Source organism: Henckelia pumila, chromosome 2 (assembly GCF_033568475.1).
Source record: "Henckelia pumila isolate YLH828 chromosome 2, ASM3356847v2, whole genome shotgun sequence".
In the NCBI taxonomy this organism is placed as follows: domain Eukaryota; kingdom Viridiplantae; phylum Streptophyta; class Magnoliopsida; order Lamiales; family Gesneriaceae; genus Henckelia; species Henckelia pumila.
Genome location: NC_133121.1, coordinates 7513851 through 7530965, shown reverse-complemented (window position 1 = coordinate 7530965; position 17115 = coordinate 7513851). Strand labels below are relative to the sequence as shown.

The window sequence follows — 17115 nt, the reverse complement described above, 5'->3', positions numbered from 1 at the left end:
AAACAAAATTATCTTTATATAATCATGCCTCACGATCAAAAAAATATTTTAAAAAAATAAAAGTTAAGGATTGACACAAAGATACTAAAAAAATTAATTAATCCGAAAATTTATTTTATTTATGTAATATATATATATTTATATATCATAATAAAAATAAATAAATAATTGTCGGGATTGAATATTTATTAGATATTTTTTTATAGTTTTTCTATTATAGTTATTGTTTTTTAATGCAGTTAACCACTTTTTTATTATGTGATATTTTTGTTAATGAAAAGTGGAATTTTTGGATAAATTTAAATTTTTTTGGTATCTATGTGTTAACCTCACTCTGTTGATATTTTTATCATTTATATATCTTACCTACTGGACATTGGTTCACCACTCGATTAGGCTTTGTTCTATTTTTTCATATTGTGTTTAAATATTTTATTGTTATGATGATATATATAAAAATATAAAGAAAATAAAATCATTCGGATAAATTATTTTTTTTAGTCTCTTTGTGAATCATTAATTTTTTTTTTGAATACATTACTTTTTTTAAAAATATTTTTATGTACGTTTGGAATTAAAAATCATTCTGTTTTTGGAATGATTTTGTTAATATACAAAAGACTGTTTAGGAAAGATATCTAAAATGTTTTATTTATAGTAACTAGCAACCGTGGCACACGCATTGCGTGTGTAATGAAAAATGTGGAAAATATTTAAAACACATGTATATACATGAGCATGTACCTTTTAAAAAAAGATTGAACAAACAAATGTTAAATATATATATATGCGCAATTTGTTTTAGATAAATTTCAAAGATATTCTTATATATCAATATTTGAACTTCAAATTCTTTCACGACCACTTGATTTTTTGATTTGTGTACCTATGATATGAAATTTTATATGGATTTAGCATTTAATGTCTAGAAAATGTATATATTCATGACTGTATATACCAAAATTGTTGTATATAATTTTATTAATCGATATTTGAATTTGTTAATTTTTTCCAATTAGCACAAAAGATATTTCAATTAAGCTTTTTAAGTACGTCATACAAACATATATAATTGTTGCTAAATAATAGTTGTACCTTAATATTGTATTTCCTTTCAAGTATCTTCTTATATCAATCTTCCTGCTCCATTTGAAAGAAAAAAGGTAGTAAGATTAAAATAGTTATAAAATTCATTCTTTACAATAGTTAATACAGATAGAAGGAGTGAACAAAGTTGTACCTTAATATTGATATTGTAAAGAAAGAATTTTATGTCCCCAAATATAATATACTTCAACAGTATGAAAATAGTTAATCGTGCTTTCCAAAATATCGTCCATTTCTTCGGCATCCAAGTCTATTTCAAGGTTTTGAGTTCTGGCTGCAATTAAAAAATTGAAAGAGATGTGCGAATATTTGTATATAAATTTTGTTTTTAATGTGAAGAAGAAAAGGAAGTACATCCATATATGGGAGACATACATCAATAATTAAATGGACAAATTGGTACGGTGCATACACCATATCATTTGGTTTCACTAGGTTGAAGAGACGTTCAAGATATTGAAACTAAATTAGTCCAAACCAATTTTATTACTGGTCACAACACATATAATGAAAGAACTGATCACCTTCAAGTTGCTCAATGTATGGCCACGTAGCTCTGTCCTTCCTCCGCATCTGTAAAAAGGGTTGCCCCTGCGAAATCACAGGAAGAAAACAAACATATAAATTATTTGTTTAACACAATATTATTTTTTGAGTTTTTTTTTTTAGTAAAGCTGTTGACATTCAACAAAGACAGTAACATGTTCTATTAAATCGTCAAGAACCGAAAAAAAGGTAATAAAATTAAGTCGCATAACAAAATTTCCAAACTCGAAACAGCAAGTAAAAAAGCAGCTTTTTCATCTTCACGACTGGGCCTCTTCTTGTGCTCTCTCCCCAAACTATACCAGAGCTAGAATCACTCATATATTGCTTGGATACATGAACACCCTGACTATAGAACCCATAGATTTTGGTGGAAGATTAGACTTGAATTTAGCGCGAACAACCCCGCTGTTGCCGTGAGGACGTGTGACCTTGCCCCAAATGCACCGGTAGTGAGAACCATTCTTCTTAACCTTGGCTTGTAAATGTACGCCATCCGCTTCCCTTGGTACCATGCCACCACCTCTTGCGTGTTCACTCCTTCTATCTGGATCAACAATGTGTTTTGGGTACTGGTTCGACTTCGACCACTTTTATTTGATTAGTTCAAACACATACCTCGTGAAAAAAAAAGCGATTTTCACAGTGAGATCATCGTTCGAACTACATTTGGTATAGCTTTTTGTTCGATAAATTAAAAAAAAAACAACAAAAATCATAAAAATATAGCCAAACCCACATCAAAAACAATTAGCAGATAGTGAATTAAGCAGATTTTAAAAATGAATAACTCGAAAACATTGACAATTTGTATGTACCTCGAGGAACAAAAGATGTTTATACAGGGAAAGATCGATCCGGGAAGGAAGATGGAGAATGGAGAAAATAACAATATTAATGGGTCTATCATTCGTGTTTCATGATAACCACATATATTCACCCCAACCATTAATGTAGTTCCAGAACGATTGAAGAGAAGGACAGACGGGTAAGGAAACCATTTGATAAATAAATGAGATTGAAGAAACGTCTCGGTTTTGGAGGAGAGAGTGGGGAGAAACAGTTAATTACTTTCGATAAATTTCAGATAATGGAAAGATAATGGAAGGAATTAAATTTTAAATTCAAAAATGACACAACAACGTACAAAGACAGTTTGTATGACCGAAAAATTAAAAATAAAAATTTTAAATAGTAAACTATTAATAAGTCAATGATCAAAAAATTAAAAATAAAATACACGTGTTATTCAATTGATTGGTGGAGCATAAAATGTAGCATATTAGTGGAGTTGTGGCCAGGTACCCCACCTTCTTCTTAAGGAAACAATTTAATTTCTTTTGAAATCTTGGTGGTTGTGCTATGCATTAAACGGGGGTGATTGAACATTTGGCCTTACATGAATATGATGCTTTAATCTGGTCAGTTTGGATTTTATAATTCATATATCCCTTTTCATTATCTAACTTAAAGCACCTACTTAATTACTTTTATGAAATTTCATAAAACGATTTTTAAATTTTTTGTAAGATATATATAATTTAATATTACAAAAGAAAAAGAAACAACATAATTAACTCAATCACAATGACATCTTAAAATTGAGTAATTTAATAACGGCGTACTACTTAATACTTATCCAAAGATATGTAGTGGCAAGGATTTAATATGTAGTGACCCTTACCCGGATCACCTACTAACAGAACTTAAACATGCAATTAACTTAATAAAACAGATATCAGAATAAAACCGCGAAAACCATAAACAATATACAATCCCAAGTAAAGGAATCTGTAATTTATCCAAATAATATACAACCAAATCGAATAGCTGTATCAACCTCAAAACAACAGAAATAAAACCTAGACGAAGCTCCAGCTGGTCAACCACTGACTAGCCCCTCTTGGATCCACCCGCCTCGTCCAAGCGCAAAACCTGCCCCATGGAATAGGGTGTCCAGAAACACAGAGTACGAGACGTGAGCATAAAATGCTCAGCACGAGAGTATGAGTATACATGCATGCAAAGTGAACTCCCTATAAACTCGAGGTCAAGGATCAGATAACAGAGACAGACCGGGCCCTGATATGTAGCATGCTGTGCCGTCGCTTCAGGAGGTGGCTCCCATACCGTAATACAAGTGGATATGCCGGACACAAATCGATGGAAGTCCAACCACTAACAGGATAGGAAAAAACCCTACTAACAGACATCTCGAAGGAGATAGCTCAGTATGCAAATGAATGCAGCATAAATCAATGACATATAAACCATGCAGTCACATAATACATGCATACTCAGTCAGGATATCTCGAACAGTACTTTCGTACCTCAAAACAGTGCAAGCTCTACCAACTTTAGGTCCACGCCTATAGTCTGCTCTATACTGCCAAATGATACTACTATCATTAAAGTGCTCTAAAAGTCTTAACTAAGCTATTGCATACTCCTAAATCTTTATAGGAAGCAAAAGCTATACCTTCGTCCATCGTTAGCCCTTTGATGTCGATGCCTCCAGAACTTGGACACAACTCTGCTACGACTTCCGAACGCCTCGCCGACCGCCGGGTCAAGCCTAGGAAGGCTAGAACAACTCGAATAGACTAAAAAGGAGAGGAAAATACTCGGAATTGGCAATTCAAAATGAAGCCTCGGCCCTCTATTTATAGACAACGATCGAAACTTCCGATCCTTGATCGGAACGTCCGAACCTCGATCGGAACGTCCGATCCTGCCATCGGAGCTTCCGAAGATCCTGATCTGCCACGTGTCAAAATATCACTTGTTGAATCCGGATAGGGGTGATCGGAGCTTCCGATCCTGATCGGAGCTTCCGATTTAGCCAATCGTCATGCCTGACGTAATATGATCGGAGCTTCCGATCCTGTTCGGAACTTTTGAACTCGCCTTCGAAGCCTCTGAACTCTATCCAAGTAATTATGATTAATTCCTTAATTACTGATTTTGGTTACGGGCTACTACATAACATGTGCCAAATGATGGTAGAAAAGGAAGCTTAAAAGATTGTTGGAGGGTAATTAAAAAAATCAGTTTTGATTATTCCTAGTTAATTCTAGGATCGAAGCTTATTTAAACATCATTTCCTATTCTAGTAGAACAACTCGCTTTAGGCGTTTGCTGCCATAGATGCACAAGACACCTTTATCCAAACAAGGCAAGTGCAGGGACAAAGAGCATAACAATCAAACAATGATGCACATCATACGGTTGAGGGGTTAAGAGCTACAAGATAAACTTGATAAACTAGACTCTAGATCAGTCTACGCAATGTTTCACAAATATAATCCAAATAGAACAAAAAAGAATAGAAATACATGTACAGACTCTGGAAACGAGAGGATTTACTTGTACCTGTTGCTGCTGGAAATAGACGTCTGCTTAAAACCCCTCTCTATCTAAATAAAAAACAATAATGTCATTTATCACTTGAAATATGCCATAAAAGTACCAGGAATGCGTCGATCTACACTTATTCCTTCTCATTCATGCTATTCGAACTTCCATCAGGCAAAAAAAAACGAAAATAAATCGAGGAGAGAAAGAATATACTTACGGTTTTGTGGATCTTAAATGCAAAGTCAGATTTCAAGTGTGAGTGTCTGACCAGTGAGGGATGAGAACGGCTGAGGAGTTGCTGTGTAGAAAATCGGCGTAAGAAGAGGAGAAGAGAATGAGATCTAGGGTTAATGATTTACCCGTGTAGTGAATATATATATATTTAAATTTCAATATATATTTAATGTTTAATATAGTATATATATATTTAAATTTCAATACTATAAAAGTTCGCGAACAGTTCGTGAGCTATCGAACATATTATTTTTGGCTCGTATTCGGCTCGATAAAATTTTCGAACATGTTCGAGTTCGATAATTTCGAATACGAATCAAATATTTATCGAACAAGTTCGAAAAGCTCGTGAACATGTTCGATTTGATTGCACCCCTAGTCCTCCACCATAACTGCATCAACTTTTGAATACATACTAGAAAAAAGATGAGGATTTAAAAAAAATGAAAATTTTCCAGATCCAAGAGCATAAAAAAAATCCAATTTTATTTTAAAAAACCGATACAGTTTCATTTTCTACGCTACATTCACACATCGAGATCTTTTCTTATAACTAGGGGTGCAAACGAACTGAACATGTTCGTGAGCTTTACGAGCTCGCTCGATAAATATTTGATTTGTATTCAAGCTTATCGAACTCGAGCCGGATTCTAACATGTTCGAACTTTTTTTCGAGCCAAGCTCGAGCCGAAATTATTATGTTTGATAGTTCGCGAATAGTTCGCGAGGCTTAATATTTAATTAATATAATATAATTATATAATAAATATATATACATTTCGAACTTTTTCAAACATTTCGAGCTTTTCGAACCATAATATCCGAATAGTTCACGAATAGGTTCGAATATTTTGAGCCGAACTCGAACTTCATTTCGAGCCGAACTCGAGCCAAAATATTTGAAATCATCGAACTTCGAATCGAGCTCGAACTCGAATATACTCTTATCGACCCGAATTCGAACCTTAAAATTTTACCATTATTCGGCTCGATTCATTTTGTTTGCACCCCTACTTATAACCAAATCTCATCTAAATCTTAAACCAAACTCACCCAAAAAATACCGTCAAAACAAGACGATAAATACCCAAAAAAATACTAGAAAAAATATATAAAATCAAGAGTCTCACCATTTTCTACCTTCTGAACAAAAACCTACTTAAAATCAACAACACAAAATATATGAACACGTGATATGCAGTGTGGTTCGCAAAAACGGTATCGGAACGGCCAGAACGGTCGTTCCGAAACCGGACCGAAAGCAACCTTGACGAAGTTCCAATGCTTGAAGGTAGATGCTTTGGGTCGGCGTTTTCTGTGATGAGAACGGCGATTTAACGGCGGAACGGGTGATGGAACGGTGGAACGGGCGACAGAACGGCGGAACGGAACAGGAGGAGGAAGTACTTTGGAGATAAATTTTTGCCCATTTCAATGTATTAATATTTATAAAATGGAAATCCAGCCTTTTCTTGATTATTGTGTAGAGTTTGAAGGAAAATTTCTGGTTTGATAATGATAAATTATTAAAACCTAAACTCCTAAAGCAAACCAGATGACCAGAAATGCAAAAAAAGTAAAAGGCATAAGGTATAAGAAGCAGAAGGTAAAAGAAGAAAGACATCACGTGGAGAGAATATTAATTTAATTTTTTATTTACTTCAAATAAGCTATTTAAATGATATTCATTTCAATTTGGCAGATATAAATATTTTTATGAAATTTTCAGTTTTTAAATATTTATAATATTTAATAATTAAAATCTGACGGTTCCGCGAAATTTCATTATAACTGAAACGATGGTCTCCGCGATAATCTTCGCGACCGCGATTGCGAACCATGGATCATACATACATCAAAGGCCCGATAATGCCATTATATTATATATGTGTGTATGTGCTTTCTCTTTCAGGTCCCTGCCGCTCGTGCACATCCCTCGATTTACCTTTCGCATGGGCCAATGGACATCTGACTCATGTGAAAAGAGGTCCCCTTCGGGCTCAACCATTTTTTTAAAAAAAATCAAAGGCCCGATAATACCATTATATTATATATGTGTGTGTGAGAGTGCATGTAAATGTGTGAAATTTCATGTATTTATTATTCAGAAGTTGATCTTGTATTATGCAAGAGCGTGTGGGTTAATCTAGTTCGTCCACGTGTGCTCGAAGGAGAATATCTTGACCGTTGGATCTTTCTCTCATTTTCCTACCGATGAAATGCTCTGAGTGGTTGAGTAGATGCTACCCGCAGGGTAGTGCCCTGCGGGTGACGTGGTGGCTCATGATTGGTTAAAATTAGTGGGCCTCACGTAGGACCTACTAATTTTGACCAATCATGGGGTTACACATCACCCGCGGGATAGTGCCCTGCGGGCGGCATGTACTAAACCGCTCTGAGTTACCCCATGTGGACTCTGTACCAATTCGTACCCTTTTTGCAAAATTGACCCTCTTTGTATTTCACTTTGGTCCTTGTATTATCAGTATCTTGTATTTTTCCACCCCATTTGAGGAGATTTTAGTTCAAGCATCTTCGGAATTAAATATAGATTGAAGACATTGGCAATAATGTTGGGGTTATTTAATTTATTTCTTAGCTACCTTGTATTAAATTGTTTTTGGATTTTGTTTTATAATTATAGTTATTATTTTAAACTAATGTTAAAACTAATCTAATTTAGGCCGCTTTTCATGTCATTGATGGATGTGAATTTAGAATTTTAATGTCTAATCTTTAAAAATAAACTAAGAATTTCGAATGGAATACTCGGCTCCTGAAACGACCCTAACTCTATAATTAATAAATAAATATGCGGAAATTTTTTTTTTTTTTTTTACTTACTAAATAAAATATGTACATATATGCCCATAAATATATGCACAGAATAAAAAGATTTAAAAATAAATAAATAAATAAATAAATAACTTAAATATAAATGCATTCTTTAATAAAATAAATATCTGAGTCTATATTTAATTAAAATACTGTCATGAGAAAATAATAAAAAACTGCATGCACTAAAAATATTTAAAATTAACATTCCAAAACCCAACCACTGAAAAATACTTAAAAATGTAACATACTAAAAATATTCAAAACATGCATGACGACTCAGACATCTATCACGGTCACGGGGTCACTGCATGTCCGCTCATATGTCCTCGCCGCCGGTAGGAGCTACATCCTCCTCTACGTACTCACCTGCACCATACCAGTGTAGTGAGCCTAGAGGCCCAACATGCTAACATAACAAGGGTTTAAAATAATTTAAATCAATTTAATACTAATACATAACATATACATGAATGAGCATGCTAACAAAAATATCATAACATATCATCACTTAAATTAACTTAAATAACATAATACATAAATATTGTTGAGCAGTTAAATTTCTAACATCGCATGGTTGTATCCGTAGTGTAACCTTAAATCATACATTAAATACTGATCAGCTTGGAAACCAACGTACGTGGCGGTGACGAATCACCTCTTAAATTGGCAGTAAACTGCCCTTCAATAGTTCACATATGGGGACGAATCCCCCTCAAATCTCAAATTGTCACACTACTTCAACTTCCAACATAAAATATTTTCTTATTGCTCAACCTTAAACATTTAATCACACATAAAATTATTTCATGAATGCAAGTACTTAAATAAAATGTGTGTCCTTCATATATATTTAATTTAATTTCATACTAACATATACATATTAAAATAACTTCAATGCATAAAAATAATTAAATATATAATCAGGACACATGCAATTTCTCATGGATTGTACTGGACTGCTGGTCCTAACACTCAAGCCCATTTACTTAAATCTGGCCCATTAACACTGAGACTGGCCCAATAACATACTTAAGCCCAATAAAAATTATTCTAAGCCCAATTAAATAATTAAAGCCCATTAAAACATTCTAGGCCCAAAAACAACTTAATCTGGCCCAATGGGCCCAAAAGCCCAAAGACTGGTCCAATAACTTCCATGGGCCCCTAAGCCCATAAAAATTATTGGGCTAACTTAAATTAATTTAATTAAGCCCAAATACTTAAATTTAACCCAAAGTAATTAAATGGAACCCAAAACATTTTATTTCAAATTAAATGGCCCAAAAACCAATTAAATCATAAAATACTTTAAAATTAAAAAGACTCGAGCCCGGCCCACCAACCCGGACCCGGACCAACTTAACCCGACCCACTACCCTACTGACCCAACCCGGACCACAGACCCGACCCGGAACCAAACCCTAACCCTAAACCCGACGCCCCCTCCCCCCTTTGCTCCTCTCGGCCGCCGCGAGCAGCAGCCCTTCTAGGGCTGCTGCCGCCCTGCTCCGGCCACCCCTAGCTGGAGCCCCGCCGCCCAGACGTAGCCCACGTCTGGGCGGACCAACCCAGCCCAAGGCCTCAGCCCCATGCTGAAACGACCCTAACTCTATAATTAATAAATAAATATGCGGAAAATTTTTATTTTTATTTTTATTTTTTATTTACTTACTAAATAAAATATGTACATATATGCCCATACATATATGCACAGAATAAAAAGTTTTAAAATAAATAATTAAATAAATAACTTAAATAAAATGCTTTCTTTACAATAAAATAAACATCTGAGTCAAATATTTAATTAAAAATACTGCATAAATAAAATGATTAAAACTGTATGCACTGAAAATATTCCCATGAAATATTCAAACCACAAATACTGAAAAATAATAATAATGTATCATGTTAAAAATACTCAAAACATGCACTGTGACTCAGACATCTATCACGGTCACGGGATCACTGCATGTCCGCTCATATATCCTCGCCTCCGGTGGGGACAACATCATCCTCAACGTACTCACCTGCACCATACCAGTGTAGTGAGCCTAGAGGCCCAACATGCTAACATAACAAGGGTTTAAAATAATTTAAAACACTTTCATACATAATACTTAACCTATAAATGCATGAGCATGCTTCAAAAATAATAACATAAATGTTGCTTAAAGAAATCACTGAATTATACATAACATACATAATATCATACATACTTGAGTTGTTGAGCACTTATTTTCTTAACATCGAATGGTCCTATCCGTAAGTGTGACCCATACTTATATTGCGACTGATCAGTCTAAGAAACCATCGTACGAGGCTGGTGGCGAACCACCCATACATAAATGGCAGAAACTGCCCATACATAAATGGCCACACTACTTCAATTTCCACCTAAAATATTTTATTTGCTCAACCATAGAACTTCAATCATAGCATAAAAAAATTGATTTCATGAATGCATGTACTTTAAATAACTTGTGTGTCCTTCATTTATATTTAATTTAGTTTCTAATATCATATAAATATTCAAATAACTTTTCATGCATAAAATAATTAAATATAAACTCAGGACACATGAATTTTCTCATGGTTTGATTCAACTGCTGGCCCTAGACATACAAGCCCATTAACTTAAGACTTGGCCCATTAGTGTACTTAAGCCCATTAACAACTTTTCTAGGCCCAATAAATCAACCAAAGCCCATTAAGACTAACTTAGGCCCAATAACACTGTCTCTGGCCCAATGGGCCCAAAAGCCCAATAACAGGCCCAATAACTTTCATGGGCTCCCAAGCCCATAAAAATTTCTGGCCAACTTAAAAATTTAAATAAAAATTAATAAAAGCCCAAAAATAATTAAATTAACCCAAAATAATTTAATGGAGCCCAAATAGATTAAATGGTACTAATTAAATTTTTGGGAATTTAATTAGCCCATTTAACTCCTAATTAACTTAAAAACTTAAAAATAAAAATACCCGAGCCCAATTAAAATAACCCGGACCCGGACCCAACTAACTTAACCCATATTATTTTAGACCCGACCCGGACCACATGACCCGACCCGGAACCACCTTGCAACCCTAAAACCGACCCGCCCTCTCTCAGCCTCTCTCTCGGCCGTGAGCAGCAGGCCCTCGGGGCCTGCTGCCGGCCAGCTCCGGCCGCCTCTGGCCGGAGTGCTGCCGCCCAGACGTGACCCACGTCTGGGCGGTACTGACCTGAGCAAGGGCCCATCCCCATGCAGCCCGAGCCCACGCCGAACCAGCCTCTTCCATCCAACCTAATCTGCGCCCCCTACTGCCCCATGCTGAGGATTCTCGATCGACCGAGCCCACTCCATTCCAAGACCTGGCCAAGGCTTGCCCTACGGACCTAGACCAGCAGTAGTATGCACCATGGTTAAGAACCACGTGAGTATGCTTCAGAAAAAAAAAAAAAACAACAATCCAACCCGTGCGCATACAACCCAGGAAGCCAACCCGTTTCTAAAAAAAAAAACTTGAAATCTCGATGCATAACAATATACATATTATAACATCTGATATGTACAAAAAGTAGTGAAGAATTCATGCCTTTCACCGTAAACGATGAGAAACACGGGCGTGGGACGGTTCCGGGACGACGGGGCGACAAAAAAATGAACTTTGGAGCTTCAAAGATCTTGGCTATGGTGTCTTCTTGAGCTGCTGGGTCGAGGAAGGAGAGTGGAGGGGTGGGATGGCAGCTGATGGGAAAGTGACGTGTGGGTGTGTGTGGGGTTGGGTAGATTAGGTTTTAATATTTAAGAAAATAGGTTTTTAGGTTAATTAATAATAATTAAAAGTTTTAAAAAAAATAATATAAAATTTAAACATTCTAAATAAAAGTTCAAATCAGAAACTTAAATTATAATTTATAAAATCCCGAAATTAGAAATTAGGGGAATTTAAAGATAATTAAAAGTCATTATTTTGACTAATTTTGAATAAAATGGACTCCTAAAATTATATAAAATTAAATACTTAAAATTTTGAGATAATAAAACTCAAAATAATATTTTAGGGCTCTAAAAAGGCAAATAAAATAATTTGGGTGGAAAGTTGTCATCTCGTCCGTCCACGGTCCCGTCTACGCGATCAAATAATTAAAATACTAAAAATCATAAAAATCACTAATTATGGGTTAAATGGCTTAAAATAAATTAAATCATGCACCAATAATTCACATAATTATTTAACCCATAAATCAAAAATTTAAATAATTAAATATCCTAATTATGCATGCGGATTTACGTATTTAGAAATACCGGGTGTTACAATTCTCCCCCCCTTAAATTGAATTTCGTCCTCGAGATTAAAGTACTTACCCGAACAACTCCGGGTAGCGAGTCCTCATGTCTGCCTCAGTCTCCCAAGTAGCTTCCTCCTCTGAGTGATTCAGCCACTGGACTCTGACTATCGGTATGACCCGCGTCCTAAGCCTCCGCTCCTCTCTTGCCAAGATCCGCACTGGCCTCTCCTCATACACTAGATCTGGTGGCAACTGCAAGGGCTCGAAATCCAACACATGCGACGGGTTGGAGACATATCTCCGAAGCATAGATACATGGAAAACGTTGTGCACTGCCGCTAGCCTTGGAGGTAGAGCTAAACGGTAGGCCAACGTGCCAACCCTCTCCAAGATCTCAAATGGCCCTATATACCTCGGATTAAGCTTGCCTCTCCGGCCAAAACGCACTACTCCCTTCATAGGTGATACCTTCAGGAATACGTGATCACCTACAGCGAACTCCAAATCTCGTCGTCTGGCATCTGCATAACTCTTCTGCCGACTCTGAGCTGTCCTCATCCGATCTCGAATCTGAGTCACTATGTCAGCTGTCTGCTGCACAATCTCTGGACCCAGTAAAATCCGCTCACCAACCTCATCACAATGCACAGGAGATCTACATCTCCTCCCATACAATGCTGCATAAGGAGCCATACCTATAGACGACTGAAAACTGTTGTTATACGCAAACTCCACTAATGGCAGTCTAGTCTCCCAAGAGCCCCGAAAATCAATGACACAAGCTCTCAGAAGATTCTCGAGAACCTGGATCACTCTCTCAGACTGACCATCTGTCTGGGGATGAAATGCTGTACTGAACAAAAGCCTCGTCCCCAAAGCTGTGTGCAGACTCTTCCAAAACGCAGATGTAAATCTCGGATCTCTGTCTGACACAATAGACACTGGTATGCCATGCAGTCTAACAATCTCTCTGATGTAAAGCTCTGCATACTGTGTCAAAGTATAAGTAGTCCTCACCGGCAAGAAATGAGCTGACTTGGTGAGTCTATCTACAATCACCCAAATCGCTGTGCAACCTCTGGCACTCCTCTGTAAGCCAACCACAAAGTCCATCGTAATATTCTCCCATTTCCATTCCGGAATAGGAAGAGGTCTAAGAAGTCCTGCTGGACGCTGATACTCTGCCTTGACTTGCTGACAAGTCAAGCACTCTGACACCACTCTCCCGATGTCACTCTTCATCCCGGGCCACCAATACAATAGCTGCAAGTCTTTGTACATCTTCGTACTTCCGGGGTGAATGGAGTACGGAGATGTGTGAGCCTCTGCCAAAATCTCAGCTCTCAACTGATCGACGTTAGGTACCCACATCCTACCACGGTACTGAACAATACCATCCTCCACTGTATACAAGAGATTACCTCTAGCCTCATCTCTCTGTCTCCATCGCTGTAACTCCTCATCAGTAGACTGTCCCTCTCTAATCCGATCTCGCAGAACTGGCTGCACCGTCAACACTGACAAGCTCGGTGCACAACCACTCGGATAACACTCCAAGCCAAATCTCTGAATCTCGCTCTGTAGTGGTAACTGTACGGTCAAACATGATACCACTGACGACTTCCGACTCAAAGCATCGGCCACTACATTAGCTTTACCCGGATGGTAGCTAATGTCACGGTCATAGTCCTTCACCAACTCCAACCATCTGCGCTGTCTCATGTTCAACTCCTTCTGTGTGAAGAAGTACTTGAGACTCTTGTGGTCTGTGAAAATCTTGCACTTCTCGCCATACAGATAGTGCCTCCAGATTTTCAACGCAAATACCACTGCTGCAAGCTCCAAATCATGCGTCGGATAGTTCTGCTCATGAATCTTCAACTGTCGCGACGCATATGCGATAACTCTGCCACTCTGCATAAGTACTGCGCCCAAACCAAGCTTGGACGCGTCGGTGTACACCACTAACTCCTCATGTGGCACTGTCATAGCTAACATAGGTGCTGAAGTAAGTGCATCCTTCAGTTGATCAAAGCTCCTCTGACAATCTGGACTCCAAATATACTTCGCGTTCTTCTTGGTTAAGGAAGTCAAGGGTACTGCAATAGAGGAAAAACCCTTGATGAACTTCCTATAGTATCCTGCTAAACCCAAGAAGCTGCGAATCTCCGAAGCATTCTTTGGAATCCCCCAATCCCTCACTGCCTGCACCTTGGACTGATCCACTGCAATCCCATCCCTAGAAATAATGTGGCCTAGAAACGCCACCTGCTCCAACCAAAACTCACACTTACTGAACTTTGCAAACAGTCGATGCTCCCTCAAAGTCTGCAAGGCTGTATGCAAATGTTGTATATGCTCCTCAATGCTCCTCGAGTAGATCAATATGTCATCAATGAATACAATGACAAACTGATCTAGATACGGCTGGAAGACACGATGCATGAGATCCATAAAAACTGCTGGAGCATTGGTCAACCCAAAGGGCATCACCAAGAACTCATAGTGCCCATATCGTGTCCTAAAGGCAGTCTTAGACACGTCTGAATCTCTGACTCTCAGCTGATGGTAACCAGATCGCAAATCGATCTTGGAGAATACCGAAGATCCCTGCAACTGATCGAATAAATCCTCTATCCTCGGTAGTGGATACTTATTCTTCACTGTGACTCTGTTGAGCTCTCGGTAGTCGATGCACAATCTCATGTTGCCGTCCTTCTTCTTCACAAACAACACTGGAGCTCCCCATGGAGAAAAGCTAGGACGAACAAAGCCCTTCTTCAACAGCTCCTGAATCTGCTCCTTCAACTCTCTCATCTCTGTAGGAGCAAGTCGATACGGTGCCTTAGAGATAGGCACAGTATCCGGCAACAACTCAATACTGAACTCCACCTCTCTCACTGGTGGAACTCCTGCAACATCGTCAGGAAAAACATCTGGATAATCACGTACCACCTCTATATCTGATAAAGATCTGCTAGAAACGTCTGAGGTAGTGGCCACACTAGCAAGAAAGCCCTGACATCCATGGCGCAATAATTTCCTCGCACGAACAAGTGATATCATCTGAGGAATACTGCTAGACTGAGATGCAAAGAAAGTAAACATCTCACCTCCCGCTGGCTTTACTGACACTGTCCTACGTCGGAAATCAATCGAAGCTCCATTAACTGATAGCCAGTCCATACCCAAAATCAAGTCAAACCCGGTCAATGGAAGAACCACTAGATCTGCTCGAATGGAGTGTCCCTGCAACTCCAATTCCAGATCCCTGATGACACTAGTGATAGTGATAGTCTGTCCGGATGGCATGGTAACATCGTAACCACAGTCGACAACCTCCGGTGTAATGCCTATCCGTCTGATAAAATCTCGGGAGATAAACGAATGTGTGGCTCCTGAATCTAGCAACGCAAACGTGGAGTTGCCTCCAACTAGAATTCTCCCTGCACGCAGAAGATTCCCAACAATTCATACCACTACGCTCCCAAGGTTAAAACACTACAACCCTTAATTCTAATCACAAAGAAACAAAATTCTTATTCTAGCATGCTGATAGTTAAACTCAAGTAACAGGCATTCAAATATAATCGCAATAAACAAAAGCAAAGAATTGAAAAAGGTCTAGGGGTTAGGTATACCGGTGATCAAGGAGATATCTGGGTCAGCCTCCTCTGCCTGCATCACATATACTCGCCCACTGACGTTCTGCCTCTGCGGGCAGTTGGCAATCTGATGCCCCGGCTCTTTGCAACGATAGCAGACTCCTGCTCCCATAAGACACTGCCCGGAATGCATCTTCTGACACTTCGGACATACTGGATATCTCCCTGGAGTAGGGGCCCCGCCCCTAGTCTGCTGCTGTGGCTTCCCCTGAGGCCTCTGCTGATTCGGGCCCTTAGATGGCCCTGTAAACTGTTTCTTCGCAGGAGGCTGCGAAGATGGTCGCTGATACCCCGTCTGAAACTGCCTCTTCCCCTGCTGCTCTCTCTGGATCTCTCTCCGACCCTCCTCGGAACGCAAGGCTCTACTGACTGCAGACTCATAAGTAAGGACGTCTGCCATACGAACATCATGCCTGATATCAGCCTTCAGGCCCTCCACAAACTGTCTCATCTTCTCCTGCGGACTATCAGCAATCAAGGGCACAAAGTGACAGCCCCTCTCGAACAGCCTCACATACTCAACCACGGCCTTGTCCCCCTGACGGAGACTCATAAACTCACGGATCATGCGACTGCGCACATCCTCAGTAAAGTACTTGGCATAGAAGATACGCCTAAACTCTGCCCAGGTCAGTGTAGGAAGGTGAACTCCCCTGGCTGCACCCTCCCACCAGAGCGCTGCATCACCCCGCAGCATGTACGTCGCACAGTTCACCCTGTCGGTGTCTGTGATCCCCATATAAGCAAAGATGGACTCCAGAGAGCGAATCCATCCCTCCGCCACCAAAGGATCGGTGGTCCCCACAAACTCCTTGGGTCCCTTCTTTTGGAACCTCTCAGCAACGTCCTCCTCGTGGGACAACCTGGGACGAGTAGCCTGCTGCTCTAACAGAGCAGTAATCCCTGCCATCATATTTGCATTGGCCTGCTCCAATGCTGCAATAGGGTTCTGCGGAGGTGGAGGTGGAGGTGGAGGTTCCCCACGTCTGTTAACTGGTCTCGGAGGCATTCTGCACCACCACATATTTATTTACGTAAATCGCCATGCATAACTAAGTTGTTTCAAATTAATGCTAACTTAAATTCTAAAAA

General features: G+C 38.7%; 1 long non-coding RNA gene across 1 annotated transcript; it reads right to left on the bottom strand.

Moving 5' to 3' along the window:
• Nucleotides 1-1030: 1030 nt before the first annotated feature.
• Nucleotides 1031-2671, bottom strand: LOC140884390 (uncharacterized). The gene is made up of 4 exons (XR_012150645.1): nt 2472-2671; nt 1632-2271; nt 1241-1381; nt 1031-1140 (listed from the first exon to the last, which is right to left on the bottom strand). It is a non-coding gene; the product is annotated as an uncharacterized lncRNA (long non-coding RNA).
• Nucleotides 2672-17115: the final 14444 nt, after the last annotated feature.